This window comes from Apium graveolens, chromosome 2 (genome assembly GCF_009905375.1).
Source record: "Apium graveolens cultivar Ventura chromosome 2, ASM990537v1, whole genome shotgun sequence".
In the NCBI taxonomy this organism is placed as follows: Eukaryota; Viridiplantae; Streptophyta; class Magnoliopsida; order Apiales; family Apiaceae; genus Apium; species Apium graveolens.
The window spans coordinates 106,285,146-106,293,343 of record NC_133648.1 but is presented as its reverse complement, the minus strand read 5'-3'; the positions used below and the strand labels follow the sequence as shown (position 1 = coordinate 106,293,343).

The 8,198-nt window shown below is 40.1% G+C and overlaps 1 non-coding gene across 1 annotated transcript; it reads right to left on the bottom strand.

Moving 5' to 3' along the window:
• Positions 1-4,960: 4,960 nt before the first annotated feature.
• On the bottom strand, positions 4,961-5,067 carry LOC141710240 (small nucleolar RNA R71). Its single transcript, XR_012570770.1, has one exon. It is a non-coding gene; the product is annotated as a small nucleolar RNA R71 (small nucleolar RNA).
• Positions 5,068-8,198: the final 3,131 nt, after the last annotated feature.

The following is an 8,198-nucleotide window of genomic DNA, read 5'->3' as shown; positions in this document are numbered from 1 at the left end:
TCATCCCTTTTGCCTTGAGATCTTCAGATCTTTGAATGTATATTTCTATTTCCTCATCATACTTCCTTCCTCTCCTCATATTCAGTCTTGTTTTTTGCTCTTCTTTCCTCCCTTACTATCAACCATTCAGCTAAAACAGATCTCCATGCCCTGGTTGCAGTATCCTTATCCTTCAGTAAGCTTATCACTCTCTTGATTTCTGTGGGTGAAAAGGTGTCCATTAAGGCACTGCCAAGAAATGTAAAGGACCCATCCTCATAGTAGATTATTACTTCCCTTAGTGTTATAACCCAAACTCTGACTATTTCCTCAGCTAGTTATTGAAAGTAGTCTTCATCTGAGATGCACCAGTTTAGAGGTAGAAAATCACTTTGCTTGTAATAATTCCTGATGGCCCTCTTAGTAACTTACAGTTTCTTAGGTTTCCTCCCAATAGACTTGTAGTGAACTTTGAATGATGGCTTGACAGAAGGTAGGTTTGTGATTTTCTTCAGAAATGTTTGGCTTGAGGTGATTGGTATTTTCAGAAAGGTGTTAGCAGTCAATTTGTACAAGTATTTAGGCTTTGAGGTTTGAGGTGGGTTGGTATTTGGGTTTGTTGGCATAGAGGGTTGAGCTTGGTTATTTTGGATTTTTAGGGTTTATTGGTGTGGTCCTGAATTGTCTTCTTTCTTTTTCCTCCTCCTTTCATCTCTCTTCTTGTCATCTCCTTTCTTCTCATGCTGCTTCTTATCCTTGATGTCAGTTGCTCTTGAAGATTGATTTGGATTTGAGCCAGAAGGTTTTTGTTCATCATGCTTCTGCTCATCATCATCCTTGTCATCCTTTAGATTAAATTGATTAGTTGGCGACATGGTGTCAGAATTCATTAGGTATCTGTCTAAGATCTTTATCATCTCCACATCCTCATGCTTCTTGCTCTTTTTGTACTTTAAATCGGACTGCAAAGTCATGATCAACCTGATATTTGATCTGACACGGTTTTTAGGGAACAAGGAGATGTTTGCATTGTTTGGTTGTTAGACAGATGTAGACCACCTCTTTGTTTAGATATAGATATGCTGCAGGAAAAGCTGATATATGTGCATTTTTTAGCTCTCTTAGTAGCTGGGTGTCCTCTGGAATAACTGGATTTACTCTTTTAATCATTACATCCAGTTCAGATGCTCTTAAGGTTTTAAGATTTGGAAGAGACACCTAAAGACATCTTTCCACACCACCATCATTGATATTCACAACAATTTTCTTCTCCAAGGAATTATCAATTCTCACTACCACTGCCCTGATGAAGTTGATATTTTTGGCCAATGCTTTCTTGTAGGTGATGTATTTGTTTTGAAGGGACATCCTTAGTATTAAAAGAAGTTCATTGAATTCTTGGTCTTGATTTAGTCCTTCTGTAGCCTTTAGAAGTCTTTCTTTTCCAATATGATGAGAGACTTGAACATGTGAAGAGCTTTGATCAACCTGAATAGGCTCTTTAGACTGAGATTTAGCATCCCTAGATTGTTGAATCCTAGCCGCAATGTCCCCCTTAGTCTTGGTGACAGGCATGAGTAGGGGAGTTGGTAATTCTAGCCTTATTTTTTCAGGTAGGGAGGGCAGTGGTGTGTTGAGCTTCCCCATGATGGCCCCCAAAGCAACAGAATTCTGCATTTGGAGATGCTTATGAGAGTCCGCCAGGGTTTTGATATCTTTCTGTTGACTCTTCACTAGAGAAGTCAAATCCTGGACTTATGCATTTAGGGAAGCATTTGAGGTCTCTAGAGAAGCAACCTGTGCCTTGAGATCTTGAATATCTTGAGTAGAGGAGCCTAAAGTAGAAGTAAAAGTAGATGGTCCAAATGAAGTGCACATGCTTCTGTATTTAATCAATGACCAAAAGGGAAGGAGTGTATCTTGCAGTGTGCATTTGATCCAACTTCCACCTTGTGTCATTAGAATTTGTGATATGATCTTTGAATACCTTGTGCAAGGCTACAAAGGATTCCTTCCGCTGTGTCACACTCTTGTCCACCCCACTTAGATCATACCTTAACATTTGTTCTGAAAAAGTTTTGAATTGTTTCTTGATCTCTACCTATGAGGGGATTATCTCATCCATCTTTCTTCTCACCATACCCATGATTTTATCTTGATGGCCACTCAATGTGACAGTGAGGGCCTTCCCAAAATTGTGAAAGGCCTTGATTTGAGCTTTGGTCACTTCATTTACTGTATCATAGACTTTCTGTAAAGACAGGCATCTTGCATTGCTTCCCAGTATGGTGAGATACTCTTCTCTATATTGTTCCAGGAGTGTGTCCATTTCTATCTTGAACTCCTTATCCAACTAGGAATCATAGTTTGCATCTCTTCCAGCTTCGTCTACTATTTTATCTTGTTGGTCCTCCACATCTATTTGATAAGATAGCATTATTGCTTGATAGTCTTGATTGGACATATCTGATGTGAGGAGTTGTTGAGAGATCTATGCAAGTCTTGCTAGCTGGTTAACCTTAAAATCTTCAAGTGTAGGTTGAGTTGCAGCTTCTTGTAGCTATTTAGAGACTAGATGAGTTTGTTGAGTTTGAGAGGTGGAGGGTTGTTGAGTAGGATCAGAACAACTTGTGACAAGAGTCACAGTTTGACTCATAGATTTCTCTATGTTTATGATAAGTTGTTATTCTCCACTTGTGGTGGGAACCTTCAATTGAATTGGAGGGGATTTGGCTGGGTTATCATCATGTGCACCAGTCTCAAACCCCTGTGTTTTTTGCACCACATGTTAAGTGGCATTTATGACACTTATTTATGCTCTAATAAGCTTTGAGTTGGTGTATTTGTACTCGAGCTGTTTGTGTTTTAACGTGTTTTCAAGTATTTTTGCATTTCAGGCTTTACTTTGTGAATCAGGTGAATTAGCATTGTTTTGATGCTAATATGGTGTTTAGGATGTGTTGGATTAAAAGCTTGAAAGACTGGCTCGAAGCTGCAAGGAATAAAGAGAAGAAAAAATAAAGTTTTGGCAGAAGGCAGGCGCGCCCGCGCTGGTGTTGCGCACGGTCGCACCGGGGGAATAGAAAGTCAGCGCACCCGCGCTGGTGAAGCGCGCGGCTGCCCTGGTGAAGCACGTGGTCGCGCGGGTGAATCGCGCGGCCGCGCTGGGTCGGGATTTAAAAATCCTAATTCTTGTGTAATTCTAATTCTTGACTCCTAGGGATGCATGGGCTGCTATATAAACATAACTTAGGTCATTTTTTTTATACAGATTGAGATATTGATATACTCAGAGATTCAGAGTTTTCAAGACATCAAGGAAGGAGAAGAGGGCAAGAGACCTTTTGGCATAATTCAACAAAGGCGAAGACGATCTAGTTTATTCTTGTGAATCTTTGTTTTGAGTTATAATTTGGATGCTTGTTTCTTGTTTTGTTGAACCTATATTCTTGTGTGTACTTGGTTTTATTTATTCGTATAAAGACTACGTTGCTATATACTGTTTTCATTGGAACCTACATTGGCGATGAGTTCGATTATAGGCTAATCGTTATCATGGGGTTCTAGCGGATTTATTTATGGATTTCTTTAGTTAAATTGTTGATGTCTTAGTATGTGGTGATTGTATGATATCCTAGTATTGGTTGTGCTTATTCATCTTGTGAGCGTCGCGAACTTATAAGATAGTGTGTTAATTCTTAATGAAGCGAAAGTGAATTTAAGGATTTAGAACTTGTCATGCTAGCATAGGTTCATGTATTGTTATGCATGATTCGTGGGTAATTTTGACCATCTTACTTGCCCTATGTAATCAAAATAGATAACTTGTGCTTAAACAGTTATGTTGTCAAATTCTATAGACATATAGGGTCTCAATATAATTGGTGCATATTCAGCTTCTATCTCTTTTGTGGATGTCTGGTAGAATGGTACTCGTACAACAAAAGTTGGCGTTTATCAGTTTCGTGTTGTCTGATTAGTGTCATCACCATTGCATGCTAAGGTTGAGATAAGGCTATTGAATGAAGTACTTAATGAATTTAGGATCCCATGTTTATCATAAATATTAACTTAGTCTATCTTATTATCGTAGTTATAATAGTTAGCGTAATTCTTAGTTATAACATTCTCAATTTGTTATCGTCTTATCATTGAATAATAGCCATACATTGTTGCTTAGGTGTGTAATTTAGATAGTTAACCAATACAGTCTCTGTGGGATTGAATTTGATTTATATCTTATTCTACTTGTGAACTCGTATACTTGCGTGTAATATTAGCGCGTGTTTAGCGACTAACAAGTTTTTGGCGCCGCTGCCGGGGACTGCAGTGTTAATTACTAGTTTATGTGCTTTCCATCAGTGGTCATTAAAGTTCATTGACTCGGACATTGTTACTTATTTGTTTCCTTGTTTTATTTCAGGTGGTCTAACGAGTGTGTATGCATACACGTTCGCGTACTCGTAAGAGAATACTGGATAAAGCCGAGGAAGAACTTGTGGTAGTTCGTAGGGAATTTTTTGAGGAAGAAAAGAAGGTAGAAGAAGAAGAAGAAGAAGAAGAGAGTTGAAGGGCCAATTGTAGTAGCTATGGGTGATCAAGCAGAAAAGTCTGAAGGCTTTGATGGACTATTCTAAGCCTAAGATTAATGACATTCAGTTTAGCATCATTAGACCAGCCATCGTGGCTAACACTTTTGAGATCAAGTCAAGCACGATCCAGATGATACAGAACTTAGTTCAGTTTGGGGGTTCTCCTATCGAAGACCCCAACATGCACATCAAGGATTTTTATCGAGATCTGCGATACTTTCAAGTTCAATGGTGTGACTGAAGATGGGATCAAGCTGCGACTCTTCCTATTCTCTTTGAGGGACAAAGCTAAGTGCTGGTTACATTTTCTACCGACAGGGTCTATCACAACTTGGGAAGATCTTGCTCAAAAGTTTCTCACTAAATTTTTTCCCATGGCGAAGACTGCAACAATCAGGAATGCTCTTACCCAGTTTGCGCAGCAAAATGGAAAATCTCTGTGTGAGGCTTGGGATCATTATAAGAAGATGCTAAGGAAGTGCCCACATCATGGCATGCCTGACTAGATGATTATCAACTATTTCCACAATGGATTGGGTCCTACTTCTAGGCCCATGCTTGATGCAGCATCAGGAGGAGCCTTGTGGGCTAAGAGCTATGATGAAGCTTATGAACTTATTGAACTGATGGATGCTAATGAGTACCAGAATCCTTCCCAGAGACTGACTCAGAGAAGAGTAGCAGGAATTCTGGAGTTGGACATAGCAACTGCTATAGCTGTCCAACTTAAGGCTTTAACAATGAAGGTGGACACTTTGGCTAATTATGGAGTTAATCAAATCACTAGTGTCTGTGAGCTTTGTGTTGGTGCCCATGAGACTGATCAGTGAGCAATTTTGAATGAATCAACTCAGTTCTTGAGCAACTTCCAGCGATCACAGCAACCTATGCCAGCCACCTATCATCCAAACAACCGCAATCATCCTAATTTTAGTTGGAGCAATGCTCATAATGCGGTTCAACAGCCTTATCATCAGTATTCAGCTAAGCAGTACAACCCCCCTGGTTTTTAGCAACCGCAGTATGCACCAAAACAACAACTCCAACTGTAGCAAGCTAATGAAAAATCTAAATTAGAGCAGTTGAAGCTTATGTGCAAGAGCCAAGCCGTTTCTATCAAGACCTTGGAAAATCAAATAGGGCAAATTGCCAATGCCTTGCTAAATCGTCAACCTGGTAAACTACCAAGTGACACTGAGGTTCCAGGAAAGAAGGAAGCTAAGGAGCAGGTAAAGGCCATCACTTTAAGGTCTGGAAAGGTTGCGAAATCGAACAAACTCAAGAGTAGACTGAAAAAGCTGGAGCTGAGAAAGAAGTAGAGCAGTAGGATGAAGAAGTGGAACCAAGGAAGACTACTATTGAGCACACTCCTCCTGAGGGTAATACAGGGGAGAAACAGATCTATCATCCACCGCCTTTTCCTAAGAGACTGCAGAAGAAAAAGGTGGACAAGCAATTCGAGAAGTTTCTGGAGGTGTTTAAGAAACTTCATATCAACATACCTTTCGCTGAGGCTCTCGAGTAGATGCCTAGTTATGCAAAGTTTATGAAAGTTATTCTCTCTCACAAAGTGAAGCTAGATAATTTAGAGATTGTCGCTCTCACGGAGGAATGCAGTGATATGCTGCAGCAGAAGTTGCCTCTGAAGCTTAAGGATCCAGGAAGCTTTACTATTTAATGTACTATTGGAAAGGTGTCTTTTGACAGATGCTACTGTGATTTGGGAGCTAGCATCAATCTGATGCCTTTGTCAATTTTCAAGCAATTGGACTTAACTGATCCCAAACGAACTTACATGATCTTGCAATTGGACGACCGTTCTATTACATATCCGGGAGGTATTGTGGAGGATGTCTTGGTCAAGGTGGATAAACTCATCTTCCCTGCTGATTTTGTCATTCTTGATTTCGAGGAGGATAAGAAGATTCCCATAATCTTGGGAAGGCCTTTCTTAGCAACTGGCCGAACCTTGATTGATATGTAGATGGGTGAGCATGTAACTTTCAATGTGTTCAATGCTATGAAATTTCCTACTAATAACGAGGAGTGCTTAAAAGTGGAGTTGGTTGATTCGGTGGTCACATCAGAACTTGTTCAATTTCTAAGGTCTGATGTCTTAGAAAAAGCCTTGTTGGGAAATTCGGATAGTGAAGATGATAAAGGTGATGGGCAATTGCAATATTTAAATGGTTCTCCCTGGAAAAGGAAGATCGATATGCCTTTTGAATATCTTGGAATGGAGGAAATGAACAAAGCTCCTAAATGCCTCAAGCCTTCTATTGAGGAAGCTCCTACTCTTGAGCTTAAACCTTTACCTGAGCATTTGAGGTATGCTTTTTTAGGTGATGCATCTACTCTGCATGTTATTATTGCATCTGACCTTTCAGGTAGAGATGAGGAAAAGCTTTTGAGCATTCTGAGAGAGTTCAAATCGGCAATTGGATGGACTACAACAGATATTAAGGGAATCAGTCCTTGATACTGTATGCATAAAATTCTGCTAGAAGAAGGTAGCAAACCTACAGTCGAGCAGCAAAGAAGACTTAATCCAATCATGAAGGAAGTAGTAAAGAAGGAAATTCTGAAGTGGCTAGATGCAGGGATCATTTATCCTATCTCTAACAGTTCATGGGTAAGCCCGATTCAATGTGTACCAAAGAAATGTGGTATTACTGTGGTAGCAAATGAGAAGAATGAGCTTATTCCTACAAGAACAGTCACGGGGTGGAGAGTCTATATGGACTATAGAAAGCTAAATAAGGCCACTAGGAAGGATCACTTTCCCTTACCCTTCATTGATCAGATGCTCGACAGGTTGGCTGGTCATGAGTACTATTATCTTCTGGATGGGTATTCGGGTTATAATTAGATTTGTATCGCTCCAGAAGATTAGGAGAAAACTATCTTCACTTGTTCATTCGATACATTCGCCTTCAGATAAGTTTCTTTCGGTCTGTGTGGTGCACCAACCATATTTCAGCGATGTATGATGGCCATCTTTTCTGACATGATTGGCCAGAATGTGGAAGTGTTCATGGACGACTTCTCAGTCATTGGCGATTCTTTTGATGAATACTTGCAAAATCTTGGACACGTCCTCAAGAGGTGCGTTGAGACCAATCTGGTTCTCAATTGGGAGAAATGTCACTTCATGGTGTGTCAAGGCATAATTCTCGGGCACAAGGTTTCTAGTAAGGGTCTTGAGGTGGATAAGGCCAAGGTGGGGGTCATTGAGAATCTTCCCCCTCCTATTTATGTCAAAGGAATTAGCAGTTTTATTGGTCACGCGGGTTTCTACAGGCGTTTCATCAAAGACTTCTCGAAAATTTCAAAGCCATTGTGCAGTTTACTAGAGAAAGATGTCCCTTTAAAATTTGATGACGAGTGCCTTGCAGCGTTTGAGACATTGAAGAAGAGTTTAATCACGGCACTTGTCATAACCGCACCTGATTGGAATGAGCCTTTTGAGATGATGGGTGATGCAAGTGATTATGCAGTTGGAGCAGTTCTTGGGCAGAGGAAGAACAACATATTTCATGTGGTCTACTATGCTAGTAAGACCCTCAACGGTGCACAACTGAATTATACTACTACGGAGAAAGAACTTTTGGCTATTGTCTACGGTTT